At 37.9% G+C, this 26,607-nt stretch overlaps 1 long non-coding RNA gene across 2 annotated transcripts; it reads left to right on the top strand.

Moving 5' to 3' along the window:
- LOC128643507 (uncharacterized) lies at positions 1-26,578 on the top strand. Of its 2 annotated transcripts, XR_008399829.1 has the most exons (4): positions 1-50; positions 7,795-7,823; positions 19,110-19,216; positions 26,089-26,578. It is a non-coding gene; the product is annotated as an uncharacterized LOC128643507 (long non-coding RNA). The 2 variants fall into 2 exon arrangements; XR_008399828.1 differs by lacking the exons at positions 1-50; positions 7,795-7,823 and adding an exon at positions 1,180-1,722.
- The last annotated feature ends 29 nt before the right edge of the window (positions 26,579-26,607 follow it).

Raw genomic sequence — 26,607 nt, 5'->3', positions numbered from 1 at the left:
AGGTGTCTCGAATTCTCTATTCATCACCAAGCAACAATATGCAAGCAGAAGTATGCACACCCACACAAACGAGCCTTAATAATGCACCCATCACAAAGAAATAATGCCATTATTTATTACATAATATTGCAATGTTCTCCCACTATTACCAAATACATTGAAATTAAGCATACACCATAGGTTTAGATAAGTAAGTTAAAATATAACAACATCCGTATTCAGGAAGCATACAGTTTACTGTTTGCTTCATTTCATGACTATGCTGTGAATACTGTAACATTTTAGATAGTTACATTTTCATATAAATGCAAGTTTAAAGGGAAGCTATGCTCAGCATTTAATCTCTTAAATGGATACTGATATAAAAATCCAGTATAAAACCTTTTAAAAACTAACGCCTAGATTTAGAGTTCTGCATTAGCCATCAAAACCAGCGTTAGGGGTTAGCGGTTTTGGCCGCCCGCTGGTATTTAGAGTCAGTCAGGAAAGGGTCTAACGCTCACTTTCCAGCCGCGAATTTTCCATACCGCAGATCCCCCTATGCCAATTGCATATCCTATCTTTTCAATGGGATCTTTCTAAGCCAGTATTTAGAGTCTTGGCTGAAGTGAGCGTTAGAAAAGCCAGGAGTTAAGAGCTTTCTGGGCTAACGCCGGTTCATAAAGCTCTTAACTACTGTGCTCTAAAGTACACTAACACCCATAAACTACCTATGTACCCCTAAACCGAGGCCCCCCCACATCGCCGCCACTCTAATATTTTTTTTTAACCCCTAATCTGCCGACCGCACACCGCCATAACCTACATTATACCTACGTACCCCTTATCTGCTGCCCCTAACACAGAAGACCCCTACATAATATTTATTAACCCCTAATCTGCCCCCCCCACGTCGCCGCTACCTTGCCTACAATTATTAACCCCTAATCTGACGACCGGACCTCATCGCTACTGTAATAAATGTATTAACCCTTAAAGCTAACCCTAACACCCCCCTAAGTTAATATAATTTTTATCTAACGAAATAAAATAAATCTTATTAAATAAATAATTCCTATTTAAAGCTAAATACTTACCTGTAAAATAAACCCTAATATAGCTACAATATAAATAATAATTATATTGTAGCTAATTTAAGATTAATATTTATTTTACAGGCAACTTTGTATTTATTTTAACCAATGTACAATAGCTATTAAATAGTTAATAACTATTGAATAGCTACCTAGTTAAAATAATTACAAAATTACCTGTAAAATAAATCCTAACCTAAGTTACAATTAAACCTAACACTACACTATCAATAAATTAATTAAATAAACTACCTACAATTATCTACAATTAAACCTAACACTACACTATCAATAAATAAATTAAATACAAATACCTATAAATAAATACAAATAAATACACTAACTAAAGTACAAAAAATAAAAAAATAACTAAGAAAAAAAATAATTTACAAACATTATAAAAATATACAACAATTTTAAGCTAATTACACCTACTCTAAGCCCCCTAATAAAATAACAAAGTCCCCCAAAATAAAAAAGACCTCTTCAGCCCCCGCTTGGATAAAGACTTCAGCCAGATGATGACCTCTTCAGCCTCCGCTTGGATAAAGACTTCAGCCGGATGATGGACCTCTTCAGCCCCGGATAGGAGGAAGACTTCAGACCCTCTTCTGGACGGATCGGTGATACCCGGCGTGGTGAAGACAAGGTAGGAAGATCTTCAGGGGCTTAGTGTTAGGTTTATTTAAGGGGGGTTTGGGTTAGATTAGGGGTATGTGGGTGGTGGGTTGTAATGTTGGGGGGGAGGTATTGTATGGTTTTTTTTTACAGGCAAAAGAGCAGAATTCTTTGGGGCATGCCCCGCAAAAGGCCCTTTTAAGGGCTGGTAAGGTAAAAGAGCTTTTCAATTTTTATTTTAAATAGGGTAGGGCATTTTTTTATTTTGGGGGGTTTTGTTATTTTATTAGGGGGCTTAGAGTAGGTGTAATTAGCTTAAAATTGTTGTAATATTTTTATAATGTTTGTAAATTATTTTTTTATTTTTTGTAACTTAGTTCTTTTTTTATTTTTTGTACTTTAGTTAGTGTATTTATTTGTATTTATTTGTAGGTATTTGTATTTAATTTTTTTATTGATAGTGTAGTGTAAGATTTATTTGTAGTTAATTGTTGGTAGTTTATTTAATTTATTTATTGATAGTGTAGTGTTAGGTTTAATTGTAACTTAGGTTAGGATTTATTTTACAGGTACTTTTGTAATTATTTTAACTAGGCAGCTATTAAATAGTTATTAACTATTTAATAGCTATTGTACCTGGTTAAAATAAATACAAAGTTGCCTGTAAAATAAATATTCATCCTAAAATAGCTACAATATAATTATTATTTATATTGTAGCTATATTAGGGTTTATTTTACAGGTAAGTATTTAGCTTTAAATAGGAATAATTTATTTAATAAGATTTATTTTATTTTGTTAGATAAAAAATATATTTAACTTAGGGGGGTGTTAGTGTTAGGGTTAGACTTAGCTTTAGGGGTTAAAACATTTATTAGATTAGGGGTTAATAACTGTAGGTAGGTAGCGGCGACGTTGGGGGGCAGATTAGTGGGTAATAAATATAATATAGGGGTTGGCAGGGGTAAGGGGCAGCAGATTAGGGGTTCATAGGGATAACGTAGGTTGCGGCGGTGTACGGAGCGGCAGATTAGGGGTTAACAATAATATGCAGGGGTCAGCGATAGCGGGGGCGGCAGATTAGGGGTTAATAAGTGTAAGGTTAGGGGTGTTTAGACTCGGGGTTCATGTTAGGGTGTTAGGTGCAGACTTAGGAAGTGTTTCCCCATAGGAAACAATGGGGCTGCGTTAGGAGCTGAACGCTGCTTTTTTGCAGGTGTTAAGGTTTTTTTTCAGCTCAAACGGCCCCATTGTTTCCTATGGGGGAATCGTGCACGAGCACGTTTTTGAAGCTGTCTGCGTCCGTAAGCATCGCTGGTATTAAGAATTGCAGTGTGGTAAATATGCCTGTACGCTCCCTTTTTGGAGCCTAACGCAGCCCTTCTGTGAACTCTAAATACCAGCGGTATTTAAAAGGTGCGGGGGGGGGAAATCACGCGTAGCTAACGCACCCCTTTGGCCGCAAAACTCTAAATGTAGCCGATACTTAGAAGCTCCCAATTAAGCACTGTTTATGAGATTAGTCTGGAGCATCCACTGAAAGGGGCTGAGAGCATAACCTCCCCCTTCTCCTGCATTATGCAAAGAGAAGCAATGCGAAGTCTGTATACATCAGTATACATCTAAAACTGTGGGGCTTGGTTAGTTGTCTGAAAATCAGCACAATGTTTTTTTTTTAAAAAATAAGCAAAACTATAGATTTTGTTACAAAAACACCCCCAGATGGGCTATATAAATGCATTTATGCAAAGAAAAATATACGCCTAGATTACACGTTTTGTCGGTAAAAACTTGCGTTGCTAACAAGCCTTTTTTTCCAGCGCACACTTTAAACAACGCTGGTATTAAAAGTTTTCTGAATGGCTGCGTTAGCCTCAGAAAAGTGAGCGTTGAACAAATTTAGCACCACTTCTACCTGTAATACCAGCGTTGCTTACGGTAGCGGTAACTAAGCTGGTTAAAACGTGCTCGTGCACGATTTCCCCATAGGATACAATGGGGCTGATTCAGCTGAAAAAAACCTAACACCTGCAAAAAAGCAGCGTTCAGCTCTTAACGCAGCCCCATTGTTTCCTATGGGAAAATAGTTTTAATGTCTACACCTAACACCCTAACATGAACCCGAGTCTAAACACCCCTAATCTTACACTTATTAACCTCTAATCTTCTGCCCCCAACATCGTTGCCACCTGCATTATACTATTAACCCCTAATCTGCCACTCCAGACACCGCCACCACCTACATTATCCCTATGAATCCCTAATCTGCTGCCACTAACATCGCCAACACCTATATTATATTTATTAACCCCTAATCTGCCCCCCCCCCATGTCGCCGCCACCTACCTACAATTATTAACCCCTAATCTGCCACCCCCAACGTCACCGCTACTATATTAAATGTATTAACCCCTAAACCTAAGTCTAACCCTAAACCCCCCTAACTTAAATCTATTTTTAATAAATCTAAATAAAATTTCTATAATTAAATAAATTATTCCTATTTAAAACTAAATACTTACCTATAAAATAAACCCTAATATAGCTACAATATAACTAATAGTTACATTGTAGCTATTTTAGGATTTATATTTATTTTACAGGCAACTTTGTATTTATTTTAACTAGGTACAATAGCTATTAAATAGTTAATAACTATTTAATAGCTACCTAGTTAAAATTATTACAAAATGACCTGTAAAATAAATCCTAACCTAAGTTATAAATACACCTAACACTACACTATCAATAAATTAATTAAATAAATTAAATACAATTATCTAAAATAAAATACAATTAAATAAATAAACTAAACTAAATTACAAAAAATAAAAAAATATTACAAGAAGTTTAATCTAATTACACCTAATCTAAGCCCCCTAATAAAATAAAAAAGCCCCCCAAAATAATAAAATTCCCTATCCTAAACTAAATTACAAAGTAATAAGCTCTTTTACCAGCCCTTAAAAGGGCTTTTTGCGGGGCATTGCCCCAAAGTAATCAGCTCTTTTACCTGTAAAAAATAGAAATACAATACCCCCCCAACATTACAACCCACCACCCACACACCCCTACTCTAAAACCCAACCGATCCCCCCTTAAAAAAAACTAACACTACCCCATTGAAGATCACCCTACCTTGAGCCGTGTTCACCAAGCTGGGCACCGATGGGGCTGAAGAGGACATCCGGACCGGCAGAAGTCTTCATCCTATCCGGGCAGAAGAGGACATACAGACTGGCAGAAGTCTTCATCCAGGCGGCATCTTCTATCTTCATCCTTCCGGAGCGGAGCCATCTTCTATCCAGCCGACGCGGAGCCATCCTTTTCAATCGAAGTCCTAATGAAGAATGAAGGTTCCTTTAAATGACGTCATCCAAGATGGCGTCCCTCGAATTCTGATTAGCTGATAGGATTCTATCAGCCAATCAGAATTAAGGTAGGAAAAATCTGATTGGTTTATTTAATCAGCCAATCGGATTGAAGTTAAATCTGATGGCTGATTGGATCAGCCAATAGAATGCAAGCTCAATCCAATTGGCTGATTGGATCAGCCAATAGAATTGACCTCGCATTCTATTGGCTGATCCAATTAGCCAATCGGATCTGATTGGCTGATTGGATCAACCAATCGGATTTTTCCTACCTTAATTCCGATTGGCTAATAGAATCCTATCAGCCAATCGGAAATTCGAGGGACGCCATCTTGGATGACATCATTTAAAGGAACCTTCATTTTTCGTTAGGACTTCGATTGAAGAGGATGGCTCTGCATCGGCTGGATAGAAGATGGCTCCGCTCCGGAAGGATGAAGATAGAAGATGCCGCCTGGATGAAGACTTCTACCAGTCTGGATGTCCTCTTCTGCCCGGATAGGATCAAGACTTCTGCCGGTCCAGATGTCCTCTTCTGCCCCATCGGTGCCCGGCTGGGTGAACACGGCTCAAGGTAGGGTGATCTTCAATGGTGTAGTGTTAGGTTTTTTAAGGGGGGATTGGGTGGGTTTTAGAGTAGGGGTGTGTGGGTTGTGGGTTGTAATGTTAGGGGGTATTGTATTTAGTTTTTTTACAGGTAAAAGAGCTGATTACTTTGGGGCAATGCCCCGCAAAAAGCCCTTTTAAGGGCTGATAAAAGAGCTGATTACTTTGTAATTTAGTTTAGGATAGGGAATTTTATTATTTTGGAGGGCTTTTTTATTTTATTAGGGGGCTTAGATTAAGTGTAATTAGATTAAACTACTTGTAATATTTTTTTATTTTTTGTAATTTAGTGTTTGTTTTTGTAATATAGTTTAGTTTATTTAATTGTATTTTATTTTAGATAATTGTATTTAATTTATTTAATTAATTTATTGATAGTGTAGTGTTAGGTGTATTTGTAACTTAGGTTAGGATTTATTTTACAGGTAATTTTGTAATTATTTTAACTAGGTAGCTATTAAATAGTTATTAACTATTTAATAGCTATTGTACCTAGTTAAAATAAATACAAAGTTGCCTGTAAAATAAATATAAATCCTAAAATAGCTACAATGTAACTATTAGGGGAGTGTTAGGGTTAGGGTTAGACTTAGGTTTAGGGGTTAATAACTTTATTATAGTAGCGGTGACGTTGGGGGCGAGAGATTAGTGGTTAATAATTGTAGGTAGGTGGCGGCGACGTTGGGGGGGGGGCAGATTAGGGGTTGATAAAATTTACTATAGTGTTTGTGAGGTGGGAGTGCGGCTGTTTAGGGGTTAATACATTTATTATAGTGGCGGCGATGTCCGGTCGGCAGACTAGGGGTTAATAAGTGTAGGTAGGTGGCGGCGACGTTGGGGGCAGCAGATTAGGGGTTAAGAAATATAATGTAGGTGTCGGCGATGTTAGGGGCAGCAGATTAGGGGTTAAAAATATTTATTTTAGTGTTTGCGATGTGGGGGGGGGCTCGGTTTAGGGGTTAATAGGTAGTTTGAGGTGTTAGTGTACTTTGTAGCACTTTAGTTAAGAGCTTTATGTTCCGGCGTTAGCCCATAAAAATCTTAACTACTGACTTTTATATGCGGTAGGAGTCTTGGAGGTAGAGGCTGTACCGCTCACTTCTTCCAAGACTTGTAATACCAGCGTTATCCAAATCCCATTAAAAAGATAGGATACGTAATTGACGTAAGGGGATTTGTGGTATGGAAAAGTTGCGGGAAAAAAGTGAGCGGTAGACCCTTTCCTGCCTGACTCGTAATACCAGCGGGCGTTAAAAAGCAGTGTTAGGACCCCTTAACGCTGCTTTTTAAAGCTAACGCAGAACTCGTAATCTAGCCGATAGTGTACAATGTCCCTTTAATGAAATGAAAGAAAATACGTGAGGATATAGTATTTTCAACCTCACTTACATATATAAGGCTGCAACGTTCTTATCACAAACTGAGCCTGTAATATTCTATACACTGATTGATTTGATATGAGATGTGTTTTGGTAAAGAAATTTGCCTTCATGTACTTTTTTTTATCATCTTGTGAATAGCTACATATAACACAAAGGCATCTGACATGTCCTGAGCTTGATACACAGTATTGTCTACTTTTATTTAATGGTAGATATTATTTTATTTATTAATCTGAATCCAACTTTACATCTCATACAGATATGAGTTGAATACTATTCTTTTAAGAATGTTCAGACTGGGCTTTCTTAACTGGATTACTTTTAGTAACAAGAGTGATAAAAGTAATTGTATTTCCTGTTACACCCTTTGGTATATATTTGTATAATATTACACAATTTTTCTTTTTGTTGTCATGGGAGAGACATATGTCTGTTATGTAGATAAACAGCTATATGTGTTCTTCTTATGTTCTCTATCCAGCACCTTATTGGAAAATCAAATAGTCATTTGCTTTGCTTTAACACCTTTACACTAATGACACACAATGTCATTAGCTGGCTTTCTTCCGTCTCCTGGATGCCTCAACCTCTACATTTCCAAAACAAATCTAACTGTATTACCTCCCAGCAATAAGCCAACCCATGCAAAACTGAGAGAAGTGGTATGGTCAACAGGGGATGGACAAAACTCAGAAGCCTGCTCTACGGGATCGTACTCACCCAGGGTGTATTCTCTTTTAGGGCCTGATATTCAAAACATCGTCACCATGGTGAGAAATCACACAAAATCTTTGGGATTTGTTTCTGTTTCATATAAAGAACACTACATAGCAACTCAAACATTTCTCAAGATAAAATTTGTGTTTCTAAATTATTATTTTTTTAAGTATCTTTATTTCTAGTAAGTTGCTAAGACATTATCACATTTGCATATAAACAGCCATGTAAAGACATTAAAGTGCAAGTATTAGTAACTAAACTTAAATGGTTACATTCTAATCAAGTTTATATGTCTTAGTCATATTGTCCAGGGTTATAAGATCTAAAAGCTCTAGAAACTTAGCGACAATTAATCAACTAAATAACTAACAGTATACAATAAAACATTAGTGCAAGAAATAGTTATCTGTGAAGGACTCGTCTGGAGTCAGACCAAATTAATTCTCATCAAATCACAACATGGCTGGCTACAAAATCTATTACCTTTCAGGCCTTCATTGGGTGTTCGCTACCCTCCATGCCCCGCCAGTCTTTTGGTGAGGGAGTCTGAGGTTTGTTTTTCTATGCTAATTTAGGGGGTGGTGGCGTACCACTTGCCCTGTAAATTTTCCATGAGCATGAATAATGAGTCTTGAAAGGGATTCAATATCCTATTTCTAAGGTTTGTTGGGATGTGTAGAAGAAAAAGTTCCTATTTATGGATAAAAGACTTGATTCTTGGTTCTATGTGTCCCTGAGTATCGACTTGTTCTATCAATAGTTGGTTGTGCATGGCTACAACAAACTTCTTGAAAGGCGACTCTCTGTTTCTAACTCAGTATTGTAAGATGAGTTTCCTAGATATCAGTATCGTCATGTCTAAGAATCTAGTATACTGTTATACCAGGTCGTCAGCCAGGAATAAAACATAGTATGGTGTGAGGTTTACTTTGGAAAGCCAATACGCTAATTTGTTCCAGAATCTTTACAATATTGGGCATACCAGAACAGATGTGTCATGTTTGGGTTCAGTGCTGAGCATTGTAGCATATGTCATGTGCCTCTGGGATCCATTTGGAACGTATGTTAGGAGTCATGTATGCTTTATGCATAAGTCTAGTGTGGGATTCCCTCAGGTAAGAAGAGAGTGTGGCTTTTCTGACTTTAGTAAAGCTATCCAAGACAACTTCGAGTGTGACAGGTTTGTCATCTAAGTTCTGCCATTTGGAAAGGATGTGTTGTTCAAAGTGGGTAGTCAGAAGATTGTAAATATGTGTAATAGAATGTGTTCCTTGCCTTGCCAGGTTGCATAATCTCTCAATACCAGGACATGTGATATGTTCTTTACCCAATGTTAACAGGGATTGTATGTAGTGCCTACATTGGAAGTATGCAAATTGTTGTGTCCTAGGGAGATTGTATAGTCTCTGAAGTTCATTAAATGAAAGGATCCAAAATGGATCTAGCAGTTGGAATATAGAGGTTAAACCCTGCTTCTTCCATTGCTGGAAGGTTTTGGATGTGTATACGGGGATAACATTTGGGTTGCCCTGTATGGGTAAATATTTACTGATGTTAAATTCTATCTTCCATAGTTTACAAACTTTCCCCCAGGACCTTAATGGACCTTTAAAAAGAATGTTTTGTTTGATGAGACGGTAGAGTGGAGAATGTGGTGTGTGGGAGGAAGGCTGGATGATATGGGGCTATACGCTTTTTTTCAGCTTTCGGGCAAAAGTGATCAGAGTCAATTAGCCATCCTATTATTAGTTTAATTAGTGAGGCCCAATTATACCACTGTATATTAGGTAGTTTCAAACCACCAGAGCAGTGAGGCATGGCCAAGTGTGTATTATTAATTCTGTGTTTTTTCTGTTTCCAAATGAAGTTGCCAGAGTTGTAATTCTTTGAATGTCTTTTGCAGTCATTAAAAGGGGAAGCAGTTGAAGAGGGCATAATAATTTTGGTAATAGGATCATTTTGATAAGTTGTATTCTGCCAGTTAGGGAAAGAGGCAGGTTTTGCCAGCCTTGTATGATGTTTTGTAAATTTGCAATGGTTGTATAGATGTTCAGTTGTCGGGGGTCAGTAAGCATTTTTGGTATATTTTTGGCGGGGCTAGATACATAAAGGAGCAAGTTGTCTGTGTACAGTGATAGACGAGTGGTGTGTGTGTTAATTTACAATCCTTCAGTATGTTGTCTGGTGTAGCAGGCTAGATTTTCAATAGCTAAATTGAACAGTAAGGGGGACAGTGGACAGCAATGTCTAGTGCCATGTTCTAAGTGAAAAGAGGGTTATATATCACCGTTAATGAGGAGAGAGAGGCAGAGGGGGAACTATATAGGAGTTGTATCACTTGTAAGTAGTTACCAGTTTTGCCAAAATTGTGTAATGATGTGTAGAGGTGATCCCACTCTATCCGGCCAAATGCCTTCTCAGCGTCAACCGACAGCAAGCAGGCATCTGGCAGTGGGTGGGGGGGGTATCGGTGCCTGTCTATTTTACCAGTAATGTGTGATGGTTGCAAGAGTTTTTCTAATATTGGTTACGAAGGAGCGGCCTTTAAGAAAGCCTGTCTGATCTGGGTGGGCTAGGGAAGGTAAAACTGTGGCAAGTCTGTCTGCCAATATTTTTGTGAAGTTTGTAATCGCTGTTGAGTAGCGATATTGGCCTGTAGGAAGACGCATGTGGTTTGGGAAATACGCAGATGTGGGCTTCTGAAAAATGCACGTCTGGTTTTTGTTGACCGTATAGGTATTGTGAGAAAAGCGAGGTTAAAGTAGGAGCTATATCTGCGCTTAGGATTTTGTAATACTCTATGGGGAGGGAGTTGGGGCTTGCTGATTTGCCTAGTTTGTAGTTCTTGATTGCTTTAAGGACTTCTGCACTTTGAATTGGGGTTTTTAGTGTAGCTCTCTGTTCCTCTGTTAGTTGTAATATTCTTATTTTGCCACAAAATTGTCGTTTGTCCTGGACATCTATCTTTTGTTTGGTGTAGAGTGTTTAATATTAAGAAACAAAGGCTTGCATGATTTCTGGGGTACTGGTCTGTAACAGGGAATATGTTTTTTTTGCAGTTTTGTAAGTTTAAGGTGTGACGAGGCGCACCATGTTTGCTAACAATTTCCCTGCCTTATTGCCATACTGGTAGAATTTGCCTTTTTCTGTGTTTCTTAAAGGTTTGATCTTGTTGCTGTATGAAAGTATCCCTTTCTGCTTTCTAGTTGTAGTATACTTGTCTGACTGTGGTGTTGGTGTCATTAAATATTGGTTATAGGCCTTAGTGAGGTCGGTTAGTATTTGTTCTGTGGTTTTTCTTTTGAATCTTATTGTGGTGGGCTGTGTAAGATGTAATTTTACCCTGCAATACTGCTTTAGATGCATGCCAGTATAAATCTAAATTTTCCCTATGCTGTGCATTGTCACAAGTGTAGTCTATCCAATATGAGTAGAGGTGTTGTCGAAAGTCTGCCTTTTGCTATAGGTAAGTGGGAAAGCGACATGATTTTTGTTGCGTGTTTGGGGGAAACATTTGAAGGCATAGTCTAATTGGAACATGGTCAGGGATAGTAATCTGTTGTATGGATAGTTGTGAGAAGTGTGGTGTTAGGGTTAGTGATTTGAGGAAATAATCAATGCGGGAGAGCGTATGATGAGTCTTTGAGATGCAGATAAAGTCATGGTGGTCAGGGTGCCATGCCCTCCAAGTGTCAAGGAGTCCCAGCCTGTCTCTGAACCTCAATATGAGTCGTATTTCTTTTTTTATGATGAGAATTCACTCTGGTTGTGTTAGGTTGTGTTGGATCTGTAAATCTGTCAAGCAGAATATTCTGGGCCATATTGAAATTCCCTTCCACTATCAGGGGTAGGTCACTACGCAATGTAAGGTGTGATTGGAGGGACACCCAAAAGACGGGAACTAGGTGGTTAGGTTCATATACATTACACAATCGAATTGTGCGATTGTTAACTTGTAGATCTATAATAATGTATCTGCCCTTTCGGTCTGTCAGTGTGTTCGTAAATGTAATAGGAAGTTCCTTCCGTGTTAATATTGCTACTACTCTTTTTCTACCCTCTGTTGGGGTGTATAAAATATTTCCTACCCATCTTACTCTCAATTTATTAGTGAGATGGGTTTCTCGGAGCAGGGCAATGTCGGCATGTATAGCTTTTAAGTAGTGTAGGATTTTGCTTCTCTTTGCATTTCATCCAACAGCCAGGACTGTTCCCTGAAAAAGGGAGTGGCAAACATGCATACAGTATTGTACAATGATACACAAATAGCAGTTTGAATGCAAGCAATTGAAGAGTTAAAAGACTTCCACTACTAATAGTCTAAATGTAGATAAGGCAAAATATAATGATAACAATCAACTTTTAAGTGCACTAATTGGAAAATATTCCAGTCCTCCACAGTGACTAGTCAAGAGCATAAATTTCACAAAATAAAAGTCCTGAATTTTCTGATAAAGGTGGTTATTACTTAGGCCAACAGGGCCTATTTGGTCAAAACATATAACTAATAGTGCCCCCTGTGGGGCAGTGTCTTTTTTTAAATTAAAGATATCCTAAGTTAAGACCTCTCCGTCAATTGACATCAGAGGCCCTTTCTCAGGTGTTGCTATCTGCTGCAACATGATTAGCTGATTTGACGGAATTGTGGTATAGAAAACCATTTCCATGTTAACTGTTAAAGTCCCAACAGTTCGGAATTAGTTTTAGCTCTTTTCTGCTTGGTGTTCAGTATCCAAGTAGATTTGGAGTTCTTTTAGGTTGCAAAAGAATTTTGGTCCTTAGTGGGTTTGCAGTCGAAGTTTTGCTGTAAAGAGGAGCACAACTTGTTTGCCCTGTTCATAGAGTTTGGTACAGTAGGGAGCAAACTCCTTTTTATTTTCGTGACCTCGGAAGAAAAGTCCTGAAAGATTAATAGATTGTGGTCCTCATACAGAAGGTCTGCTTTCCTTGCTTTATATGCTCTTAGCAGGGCTAGCTTTTCTTGGTAGTTCAGGCATTAAAATATAACCTGTCTGGGTCTGTTCTGAGTTGCTGTGAGGCTGCGATCATGTCCCACTCTCTGTGCCCTCTCAATGTCTAGAGGAAGATTATCTGGGTTCATGCCAAGGAGCCTGGGTAAGGTCAGGGCTGTAAATTCAAGCAGGTCTTTAGGTTTAACGGATTCAGGAACTCGCATCACTCTGATGTTATTGCGTCTGCTTCTGTTCTCCAGGTCATCCACTTTTTCCTATAGAAGCTGGCTCTGTTTCAATAGGTGACTTACGGAGTCGTGTGTTAGAGATTTGCCTGTCCTCCACATCTGAAATTCTTTGCTCCGTCTGGGTTAATCTGGTAGAATACTGACGAAATTCTGTTGTAAGGGTGTCTACACCTGCTTGAAGGGATTCCATTTTTGGGAGGAAAATTGCTTTAAACTCATTTATGAGTATAGCAGGGTCAAAGCCACATTATGTGATCCTTTTTCAGTGGAAGGGCTCTGTATGGATCTCTGCTTAATGACGTTGTTTCTTGTCGGCTTGTTTATTTTTGGAACTCATCTTCCCCTCTACTGTAGTAGATAGAACTTTAAAGTATCTGTCAACCTTCATAAGAAAATAAAGTTCTCCACAGGTAGTTATTGCAATTACTGGTGCACCAACCCGTTAGTGTAAGAGGAGTCCCCTCTGTGTGTTGGTAGAAATGTAGTGGGCTCTGCAAAAGCACTAGGCCTTTAGAGAAGACCTGCTCTATGTACAATGTTGGGTGCAGGGTTTGCTAGTGTCTGAACGGCTTGCAGGCCAGTGAGTCTGTTCAGGCCCAAGAAATTTTGTTTTAGCACTGTGTGTCACTTGGTAACAGACTTCTTGATAGAATAGATACAATGTTCTATAGAGGATATTTTAAGCAGTTTTAACCTCTATGCTGTATCATTTAGTAACAAGTTGTTGCAGTAACAGGAGATTATTTTGTAAAAGATAATGCAGCTGTACACTAGAAGTTGCATGTGGGTCATTAAAAGTCAGTCGGCCAAGGCCTTTAGTATTAGTATGAACAGGGCCAGACTGGGAATAAAAAGTAGCCCTGGAAAATTTGTAGACAAACCCTATTTCTGTCGAGTCAGTAGAATGTGCACACCCTATTTTTCTCAAAGGGGATTACTGGCATACTCCTTCCCCCCAAAAAACAATTTCAGCATTATATTATTAATTTTTAGTTTTGTATAAAAATAAGATTGTTGTTATATAGGCACCCTACAACCAAATTGCACCCATTAAGCACCCCTTGAAATTGTAGCATTCCAGCCCTAGCTGCTTCAGCCCACCGGGAAATCTCCTGGTATCCTGGTAGGCCAATCTGGCCTTGACTATGAAGGCATATGAGTTGTGCGTAATTTGTGCTGATTGCTGCTGAGGTGTATACAGTTTATGAGACAGCCCTGCCTGGGCAGATTTTACCCTTATCCTGACGTGTTCATGGCCTTCACTCACTGCGAGGGATCCAATGTTTCCTTCGGGTTTCCCTAAGTTCAGGGGGGTTTCCCTAAATTCAGGCTTAGGAGATATTGTGTGTGCAGCGAAGATGTTATAAGGCCTCTCGTCCTGTGGCTGCCATATTTCTTGCACCACACGGTGGTGCGGCTGAATCCAAGATGGCGCCCATTTGCCGGTATTTTCTTCAGCAACTTTGGGGGTAAGGCTGTTGTTTGAGCCTTCACACTGATGTGCCAGTGAAAAAAACACTGACCAGAGTGGCACTGGTCAGTGTATCGACAAGGCTGATGCGTGGGAGCGGTGGGTGTGACGTATTTTTTAGCTTTTTAGGATTGATGACTGGGAGCTCACTATCTTTGCTGCCTCCGTGTAGCTCCTCCCACCAGAAGTCCGTTTCTAAACCAACAAGATTTGTTAGATCATGTCACCGGAGTGGCGGGCGAGGTTTTGAATACCAAGCCTTTAGTCTGGAATGTGCCTTTTACTAAGAACTTTCCTGCAGCATATCAGTCTGATCCCAACTATAAGGACAGTCCAGCCAGACATGGCAGACAATTATTTTCTGAACAAAGGATTTTAGCAGCTAACCCCAGAAGTAAGAGATCCGTGTCTGTTTGCCCCATTAGAGAGGCAAAATCCCTAAGTGTAATTTACATATGGAAGACATAGGAGAGAAGTACTCAGCTGGGGATAAAGAGAGCTCAGTAGACCATAATATGGGATGGTACAACACATCTAGGGTGCAGACTCTTGTAGTGCAGAAGGTGCCTTTTACAGAACAGAACTTTACTGCTGCACATCAATTTGATCCAATTAGAAATACCAAGTAATTCTCTACTGAACAAAGGATTTTTACAGATAACTTCAGACGTACATCTAGGCCTCATCAGTGGAGGTACAGCTATAATCCTCTAGTGGTCATGTCTGGTTGGACCTGTCACCCTTAGAAAAAGAAATCCTCATTGGTATATGGCCATTAGCTTTATAACTGTTGACAAAACTACAATTAAATCTCTTGATCTTGACAGCTGTGTGGACAGCTTCTTTGAATTCAGACTCTACTCTAAGCTTCATATTCAACAGCTCATCAAATGTTTTCAACCTCTGTTACAAAATATTACCAATGCATGTCCAGTTCTCATTCACGCTCTTATTATAGTCACAATTGACTTTTGGAACAATATACTAACTGCCCCACACGGCAATCTATTCTGAGCTCTGCTGCCCTTGTTCCCTCAGGCCTCACTTATCACATGCTGCCCTTCTTCACGATTTTCTCTCATATGATGTTTTAAATAAACTCCTTTATAGTCAAGACAAGCTACAGTAATGTGTGCAGTCTATGGATAAATGCCTCGTATTTACCATATAATTATCTTATGTAATTTTGTTTTGGAGATAAATACTTCAGTAAATTACCTAGTTTACCATGCAAATTAATTGTATCTTACATCCATTAATGATGTAACAAATTATATAGAACAAAATAAATGAAGAGCCTCTTAATAATGTATGTCACTATAGGTTGCTATATTTTTAGGTATAAACAATAAATGATAAATTATTGTTATGGCTTTATTGATGTCAAACTTTTGCAGAACATTCACATTTATAGTTCATTTTTCACAGTACAATCATGATTTACTCAAATGGACAGTGAACACCTTGTATTTATAATACATTTCTATTGTGTTGCTATAGAATGACATATCAGTCAAGTCTAAAAGGTTTCTAAAACAAATTAATATTATTTTTACTGCTATTGCTTTTCAGTAGCTAAACTCAGCCCACGATTTTCCTTATTTGAAAAAGCCAGTTTGATAATATTAGTCATAATATTAGTATAAAGTATACTGTTTTGCAGATGTTATTAGGGAGATTATGTAGCAGGGTTAGCCTTGAGAAGTCAGCAGGGTGCATTTCAAGTTCTGAGAATTAGAAAATCCTCAATTGTCAGACCTAATTATGTGAAAACTCCATTTAATATATAATTGAGGGGACATGGCAGTGGGATAAACTGGGACTATATTTCCTTAGATTATTAGATGTATACATATATATATATATATATATATATATATATATATATATATAAATATATATATATATATATACATACTGTATATAGTGACAGATATACTTACTTTATGCCCAACCTCTGCTGCAAATGTGATGCCTTCTCTGATTACCTAGTCTCAATCTATTAGATCATTCAGTCACAGGGCAATGCCATTCACACACATCTATTGGGGAGTACAGTTGACCCTAATTCACCCCCTTGTAATCTACAAAGGTCCAATTTTTTAAAGATGTGAAACTCCATTATTACAAAGGAAATATAAAAATGATGATTTCCTAACAAATTGAATACCTTAATTGGAGTCATATAGGTAGGAGTCCTCTGAAATGATTATTCTTAACAAAAAATAAATCCATTCGGGGGGCGGAGCCGGAAGTTGCCTTGAGAGCAGTGTAAAACCGGAACTCCGTGCAAGCAGCCCTAAAGCTACAAAAAATTCTGGCATTAAAGTAACTACTTAAGCGACAAAGTATGGGAGACAATCACTAAACCTCTGGTGATCATGACAAGGTGATTTTTAAAGAGATGCAGCAACCAACGCGGCGAATATCGCATTGAGCTCTCTGTCTGTCACGTAATACCCTGGACCGGAAGTGGAGCCCGACATCCATCCGAAAACTTTTGCACAAAAAGAGAAGCACAGCTAGCCACTACGCAGTAACCAACAAGGCAACTTTCAGACTACCGGGCTTCGCAGACGATCATCCCTAGTAGGTGACATAATTAGAGCAAGTAGGAGCCGTAATAACGAGGGGTAAGCTAACCAACCACGTGGCGGTCACAACGCACACACTGCTCAGCCCTGAGAGATATAAATGCTATGGGCACAAATACCTACACTGTAAAACGAGCAGAGACTTTAGCTTATTAATATAGCCTGTACCATCTAAGCCCTAGCGTGGCAGAGAGGGGGTAATTTGCAGACACACATTGTGATAAGAACTTTTACAACTGCGTTATAAGCCGCAAATCAAAGGATACACCGCTCCCTTATCCCTCTTAAAGAGTCCAAACTATATGAAAGTATAACAAAGCAGTGTAATCCTAACCGCAGAGTGTACCCTTGATGTGCCCTCTCACTACGTTTATAATTCCTACTAGCAATAACGGACACAAAGCGCAACCTGAATGATGCTAGAGCAATATGATATGTAAACAGCAATATTCACAAAAGATATCGCTTTCACTTGCATCTGTTCTCTGCTAGCTCTAATGGACATAAAGTTTGATTTGGATGTTTATAAGGTGGAATATTGTTACATAAATTGTAAGTGCATGACAGTTATATACTTTAATTGTGGTTGCATACACATACAGCAATGAATTGAAAATTTGATAACTTCAGTAGGACCTACTTGCAGCAGACATTGCACAGCTCCTTGAACATTCATAGCATTAGCAATGGCGTCTAGGCGCACAGTTAAACCTGACAAAACCACCAAGTCTACCACCATTAAAACATTAACTATGTCCTCCTTCTTGCAAGCTACGGACCCAACAGAAACTATGCGGGCAGACACTAATACAGACTCTCTACAAGGTGATACTACTATCTCTCAAATGCCTGAGTCACAACTTTCTGCATCACTACTATGCAATTTACCATCCAAGCAGGATATAGCACATATTGTGCGAACATGCATAAGAGAAGAGCTAGCCATCATGGCACAAGACATTCATACACTGGGATTTCAAATGGAATCACTAGAGAATAATCACGACCAACTAAAAGAAGAAGTGCATGTTCTAACTGAGCAAGTCATCAAAGCAAGAAATTATATATAGCCTTCAGGAAAAATAAGAGGATCTGGAGAAAGGACTTAAGAATCCGAGGGGTGCCTGAAGATATTTTACCCCGTGACTTTCCAGTATACCTACAAGCACTGTTCCAGCATATCAAAGAATCTTCTCATACCACTGATATACAATGGGTGAGAGCGCACTGATCTCTCTGTCCTAAGCCCCCAGCTACAGCACCACCTAGGGACATAGTTATTAGATTTAAAAATTTCTTAGAGAAAGAAATGTTGCTGAATCAGTCCCACAAGAATCAGCCAATCAGATTCAGGGGCACGGTAGTCCAGTTTTATCAGGGCTTATCATATGAAACTTTCAAAAAAGGAAAGAATTTGCACCCCTTACGACATCATTGCGGAACAAAAAGATCCCCTATAGATGGGGTTTCCCAGCACAAATCTGGTTTCTCACAAACAACACTAGGCTCATTTGCAGGTATCCAGAGGACATTTCTATCTTTTGCTTATCCTTGGGTATCGACCCTATAGAGACTGATCCCACGGCCGAAACAGTCCCACCTGCTTCCAAAAGACCAAGTGGGAAAGCACCGACTTGGCATACTGCGTCTGCCAAGACAGGAAAAACTGCAGCCACCATATCACAGAGGAAAAGTGTTTCTAGCCCAAATTACTCTAGCACAACTCCCTGAGAATATATAGCCTCATATACAAGACTTTAGGATGTGCTTAAAAGAGGTTTTGAATGCAGAGTAAATCCCCATTCTGTTTGTTGTATATGTTTCTAGAATATGTGACTTGATAGTCCATAATGTTAGTTAGCCAGAACAGGTAATTCCCAATTAGATATGACAAAAGGGCTTGTAATTGCAATTTATTGTTGAATTCCCCAAATACCACTCTCACTATGCCCTACATTAGTAGGAGAGTTTTGAACCTAATTTTAAGTAACAGTTTCATATTATGTTTGTTTGTTTATTTGTCTGTATTTACTGTTTGCATTGTTCATATTGTAGTGGATTTGTTTTGCAGAAATGCTGTCTCCCTAAAGTCAAAATGCACAGACCTTGTACCAGATACCGTGCTGCATTCCAGACATCAATGCTTTAATATATAGGTAAAGATGCTACAACTCGCAGGTAATGATACACGTTTACTCACGCTAGTGACACAGAATGCCAAGGGCCTAAATTCACCTCACAAACACTCCAAAGCATTATCAGACTTCTGAAAAAGACAAGCAGACATCCTTTTTTTACAGGAAACATATTTTCAACATAACAAAGAACCCAAATATTTTGGGAAAGCATTCACTATGCACTACCATAGCTCAGGGCCTAACAAAAAAGCAGGCGTTAGCATTTTAATCAGAAAAGACCTACCATTTACACTAACTAGCACAAGCAAAGATAGGATGGCAGATTCCTGGGACTAACGGGACTTCTGCATGGCAGACCGGTAACGTTGGTGAACATATATGCCCCAAACTTTAAGCAGGCCCCCTTTTTTCAAAACATATTCAAGAAAATTTTAGATCTCGCAGTGGGTCCTATATATTTAGCCGGGGATTTCAATTTTCCCCTGCAGCCAGAAAAAGACAGCTACAACCCTACAATTTCGGTATCTAAAAAAATGTCCGCGACTTTGTGGAAAAATTTGAAGAGTCTCAATCTATATGACATTTGGCATTTTATACACACAGATAAAAGAGATTATACCTTTGTCTCAAATCCTACAGCAGATTAGACTATATATTTACTAATCAAAAAGGCCTAGCTAATGTACGCCATTGCGAGATCTTGCCAACCTCGTGGTCTGATCACTCAGCAGTAATGTTAAAATTTTCATGGCCTGAAGCACAACTAGAACCCTTTAATTGGAAACTGGATGAAACTCTGCTAAACAATCCAAGTTCTTTAAATAAATTATCAACACTTATATCAAATTATTTTACACATAATGTCAATACCGTAGAAGATAACTATATAGTATGGGAAGCGCATAAATGCGTAATTAGGGGAGAATTAATAAAACTAAAAGCACTGCAAAAACAACAATATCGCCAACAATATAAAGACTTAACAGAAACATTTGCAAAACTAGACCTCGCATTGAAACGCAACCCAAATGACCCCATAATAGTACAGGAATATAACATAGCCCGCAAAGCTTTAGATAATTTCTTAGAAATAGAATAACAAATCCTACATAAAAAAACAAACTGTATGTTTTACTATGAGAGCAACAGGGCAGGCAAATTATTGGCACGCGCACTAAAAGAGAAAAAATTCAAATCATTTATATACGAGATTCATAGCCCAAAATATAAGACTACCCTTTACACCACTAAAGAGATTCTCCGCACTTTTCAAGACTACTATACAGAGCTTTATAATATTACAACCCCCCCCCCAACTGAGGAACATCTTTCTAACCTTCATGCATATATAAATCATTGCCAAGTCCCTAAAAGTACACCAGAACAACTACAAACTTTGAAAAGGCCCATAACTTCACAGGAACTCCAATATGCAATAACTAATTTGCCTAATGGAAAAAGCCCAGGTCCAGATGGCTTATCAACCAAATACTACAAAGCTTTCTCCTCAATTCTTGTCCCACACCTAGCCAAACTCTTTAATGAGGTTACGGAAAAAAAACCATTCCCACCCTCGATGCTTGAGGCGCAAGTATCAGTACTCCCAAAACCGGGTAAGCAGCCAAACACACCGGCAAATTTACGCCCGATTTCTCTACTTAATGTAGATATTAAATTATTTGCAAAAATTTTTGCGACCCAAATTTATTTAGTCCTTCCATCTTTGATACATATAAATCAAGCAGGCTTCACACCTACACGTGAAGCTAGAGATAACATCCCCTCCGCTTTCATATCTATGGACGCGGAAAAAGCCTTTGATAGGCTCGATTGGGCTTTTCTGAAACAAACCTTATTTAAATTCGGATTCGACCAAGAACTAATAATGAAGATATTCGCATTATACAATGCGCTTCAAGCAAAAGTTAAACTAAATGATTCCTTCTCCCACCCATTAAAAATTAATAATGGAACCAGACAAGGGTGCCCCTTATCACCGCTACTTTTTGTCCTGTCAATGGAAATCTTAGCCTCATACATAATGAATGATACCGCTATCACAGGGCACAAAATAGGTTCAGTAGAATATAAAATCACACTTTACGCGGATGATATATTCCTTACCCTTACAAACCTAGACTCTACAATCCCTGCTTTGATAAACATGTTAGAAACATATGGGAGATTCTCCAACTTTAGTATAAACATTGCGAAGTCTGAATTGTTACATGTTAATTTATCCCCAACAACCTTAGCTAACCTACAGCAACAGTTTCAGTTTAAAGCGCAGAGAAAAGCAGTCAAATATTTAGGAGTTTATATAACCCCGATCGTACAAGATGTTCTAACACTAAATTATGAGAGCCTCATTCTAAATATAAACTCATTACTGAGAAGCTGGAACAATACATTTCTATCATGGTTAGGAAGACTTAATGCTATCAAAATGATCATATTACCCAAAATATTGTACCTACTGCAAACCCTACCCATACCCCTCCCTGACTCATTGATCCATAGGCTACAGAAAGCACTGAATAATTTTATTTGGGCAAATAAACGCCCACGCATCGCAACGGCTACATTATATAGGCCAAGAGAACTAGGAGGTATAGGAGCACCCAACATTCAACATTATAGACTAGCTACCTTTATGTCCACGGTGGTGGATTGGTGTAAGCACGGAATGAATAAAGAATGGGTTCAGTTATAAAACCATTTGGCCAACAATAATAACATAGGCAGGAATTGTTGGCTCCCCCCCCATCAGAGATCACTATCAGACACAATCTCAACCCCAACCCGAGAAACCTACAAATTATGGGACAAAATTATACAAAAACATACACATATCTCCCCAATACATTCTCCTCTGACTCCAATGGTGGGAAATATAATGTGCCCATTAAATATTAAAACACATGAGTCACCAGCGGTAACCATTAAGGACTTTCTTCCAGTCTATACTTTATTCAAAGATGGGAGAGTCAAATCACAAGCAGATCTTGCAGCCAGCTGTGGACCTAGATAAAATGTTTAGACTATGGCCCATATTTATCAAGCTCCGTACGGAGCTTGAAGGGTCGTGTTTCTGGCGAGTATTCAGACTTACCAGAAACACAAGTTATGAAGCAGGCGGACAGGAATCGCTGAAAATCAACCCGATCGAGTACGATCGGGATGATTGACACCTCCCTGCTGGCGGCCGCGAGTCAGCAGGGGGCGGCGTTGCACCAGCAGCTCTTGTGAGCTGCTGGTGCAATGTTAAATGCGGAGAGCGTATTGCTCTCCGCATTTAGCGAGGTCTTGCGGACCTGATCCGCACTGTCGGATCAGGTCCGCAAGACCTTGATAAATAGAGGCCTATCACTCCTGACAATAATGATCAATACCGCTAAAAGGTTGATACCATTAAATTGGAAAAGAAAAGACCTTCCTACAGTAGAGGTTTGGAGGAGCACAGTTACACATAACTTGGCGTTAGAAAAATATCATTATAGATAGACAAATAGACAAGATGATTATCATTCAATGTACTTTTTATGGGAGGAATACTTGAACACAACCCCTAAATACCTGTCAACCCCTAAATGGCACAAAACCTATGTAAATGACAAGGTGCACGTACTCACCCTGAAACATATTGGTCTATAAGGTGTTTTGTGTTTGTTCTACTTATTGTAATTTACACCTTGCCACAACCTTTAGAAGCAAATGGAATGCCCACAGTCAAGACAGCCCATTCTAGACTAGAGCCGGTATACTGGTACATTTGTAGTTTTTGTAGTTTTTATATGCATTTATTGATATACTGTGCATTATGACAAAGTGAAATGTTTTCCACTACTGAATGTTTGAATATTGTATACATAATTTAAAAACTTGTCTTAGCCATACTTGCTTAAACAGAAATGTATGCAAGTTTAATTTCTTTAATAAAACTGTTGAAAAAAAAAATCCATTCAGTGGAACGTGGTGCATCTGTTCTTGTAAATGAGGGTCACATTTTCTCTAGGTATCTAAAATGGCATCAGATGGCTAATTTGGCTATTCCATTACCCGTGAATTGGCTCAATCACATCATGAAAATGTTGTAACCCATGAGATAGCTCATTTGGCAGAGAACAGAGACTCAAATGAAGTATAACATGGCACTTTATATCAGTTAATTAATTAAAAATTACCTCATCAAACAGATACCAAGGAGTATATTCCTGTGTAGCAGCTGAAATACAGTTTATTTACTTACCTTTTAGTGGGCTTTGACAGCATAAATAAATGTTTTTAAAACTTTGAAGAAAAAAGTTTAATTTTTTTTTTTATTACAATCAGCACTATTTTTTTTTATCAAAGATTATAATTTTATGTCTGTATTTTCAGTCCAAAATAAAAAATAAAATCCTCCTTCTCTATTTATAAGTTAATTTAAAACAATATTCCAGTCCCTGTGAAACATAAAGATTTGCATATTTAAGGCCATCCAACACACTTTAGCAATAATTCCAGAACATCAAGTTTTTCTACATTTGTTTTAGTAAAATGAGGAAAAATGTAAATATGAGCATTTTTTTTTGGGCTTTTGGAGACTTACATGGAAGAAGAACAACGTAACCATTGAGAAAATAAAGGATCATCAAAACCAGTTATACAACTAAGAAAATGACCTGGATTTCAGTTTCTAGAGGTGCAGGGACAGATAGGCAGAGTGTAGTACAAAAGCTCTGTGAATGTTATGGCTCACAATAACATTTAAAACACTGATATTCATGTAAACCATATGAGTGATGAGAAGCATCAATAATATAATATGTTCCGAACCTGAGACACAGGTGTGAACTTTTTTTCAGTGTCTTCTGTGGTTGCTCTAAGAGTTAAAGGGACAGTCTACACCAGAATTTTTATTGTTTTAAAAGATAGATAATCCCTTTATTACCCATTTCCCAGTTTTGCATAACTAACACAGTTATAATAATATACTTTTAACCTCTGTGATTACCTTGTATCTAAGCCTCTGCAAACTGCCCCTTTTTTCAGTTCTTTTGACAGACTTGCAGTCTAGCCAATAAGTGCCTGCTCCCAGATAACTTCTCGTGCACGAGCACAGTGTTATCTATATGAAATACGTGAACTAACACCCTCTAGTGGTGAAAAACTGTTCAAATGCAATCTGAAAGAGGTGGGCTTCAAGGTCTAAGAAATTAGCATATGAACCTCCTAGGTTAAGCTTTCAACTTAGAATACCAAGAGAACAAAGCAAAATTGGTGATAATAGTAAATTGGAAAATTGTTTAAAATTACATGCTCTATCTGAATCATGAAAATGTATTTTGGCCTAGACTGTCCCTTTAACATGTCACCTTCTTGTGTGAGATCTTTACTGGTCTTCAGGAGAAGAAGTATTTTCTTGAAAGATTATATATGCATATTACTCACATAGAAATTAAAAAAATGCAAATGTAATGATTTTTTTTATCTGTGAAAGGAAAAGTTAAACACAAAGCAAGAATGTGAGCAAAAATGTTTTACATTACAGTTGATACAGCTGAGAAAATGACCTTGATTTTAGATTTAGAGAGGAAAAGGGACAGGCAGGCAGAGTGTTAGAAAAATCTATGGGAAATGTTATGACACTGACATTCATGTAATCCATATAAGTGAAAAGCTCTGAACCTGTGACACATTGTGGGCTTTTTTTTCAGTGTCCTCCTAGGCAGTTGTCTCTTGACAGCTGTGTGGACATCATCTTTTAATACTGACTCTTTTACAAGCCTTATATTCATCAGCTAATCACATCTTGTCAACCTCTCTCTTACAAGACATTACAAAAATGTGTCCGTTTCTCACCAAAAATATTGGAAGAGTCTTAATCTTTTCTCTCTTGTTATATCCACAATTGACTATTCCAACATTATCCTTATTGCTCCACTACTCAAGCACCTTTCTTCTCAGCAATCCATTCTGATCTCTGCTGACCTTAATTGCTCTAAGAGTTGATATGTCACTTTCTTGAGTGAGGTCTTCACCATTTTTCAGGAGTAGAAGTATTTTCTTGAAAGATCTCCTGAATTATGTCTGCATATTACTCACATAGGGATTTAATCACTTAAAAAAACAAAAAACATGCAAATCTAATGTGTAATTTTTTTTTTAAATGTATCCTAAAGGTTAAGTTGCAACTTTAACTAAAATGAAAACCTGGAGAAGTAAAAGAAAATATGTAAAATATGTAATGTTTGAGAACACTCTGTATGAAGATAGAATATACATGATTAAAACATGGAACCCTATCAGTGAGGTTATTGGACATACTAGTATCATGACCTTGAAGCAACATGTGTTCTGTATCATCATATTTATCTGTCCTTCATTTGATTACCCTGGGGAATGGGGACATGTAGACTTGTTTCAAGGAGAAAAAATAAATAAAACAAAATACCCAAACATAATAACATTAATGTACATGGGCATTTACAGAAATGTTTCCTTTGAAGGGTACAGGGTGGATAAAAAAAGATGCTACATCAATAATAATGATAATGTAGACAAATGAAATATCAGGCCACTCAATAATTCACTTTTACAATATTCTTCCTATATTCTCACACACCACAACGGTATCTGTTTATGCAAAATATGCCTGTTTTCATTAAAATAAAGTCTGACCAGGAATCTAATCGTTTTCTCTAAAAAAATATACAGCTCTGGAAAAAATAAGAGACCACTGCAACAATATCAGTTTTACCATTTATAGGTATGTGTTTGAGTAAAACAAACATTTTTTATTTGTAAATAAATATCTGTCTTTGTGAAGGATGCATGAATTAAGTCATGTACAAGGTTATTCTGGAGGAAAACTTGCTTTCTTCTGCTCTGACAATGTTCCCCAACACTGATGATTGCTTTTTTCAGCAGGACAATGCTCCATGCCACTCAGCTGGGTCAATCAAGGTGTGGATGGAGGACCACCAGATCAAGACCCTGCCATAGCCAGCCCAATCTCCAGACCTGAACCCCATTGTAAACCTCTGGAATGTGATCAAGAGGAAGATGGATGCATAAAGTCCCCCATGAATAATGTGAAAGACTGGCGGAGAGCATGCCAAGATGCATGAAAACTATGGTTGAGAATCTGAACTCTTGCTAAGTTAAAACATAAGTATTGTATTTAAAAATTATTATAAACTTGTTTTCTTTGTAATATTTGAGCTCTGAAAACACTGCATATTTTTAGTTATTTTGACCAATTCTCATTTTCTGCAAATAAATGCTCTAAATGACAATATTTTTATTTGGATTTTGGGAGAAATGTTGTCAGTATTTTATAGAAAAAAAAACAAAACCCAAAAATGATCATTTCACTCAAACACATACCTATAAATAATAAAACCAGAGTAACTGTTAATTTTGCAGTGGTCGCTTCTTTTTTCCAGG

The sequence above is a fragment of the Bombina bombina genome, chromosome 1, assembly GCF_027579735.1.
Source record: "Bombina bombina isolate aBomBom1 chromosome 1, aBomBom1.pri, whole genome shotgun sequence".
Taxonomy (NCBI): domain Eukaryota; kingdom Metazoa; phylum Chordata; class Amphibia; order Anura; family Bombinatoridae; genus Bombina; species Bombina bombina.
This window is presented reverse-complemented; position numbering and strand designations above follow the sequence as displayed.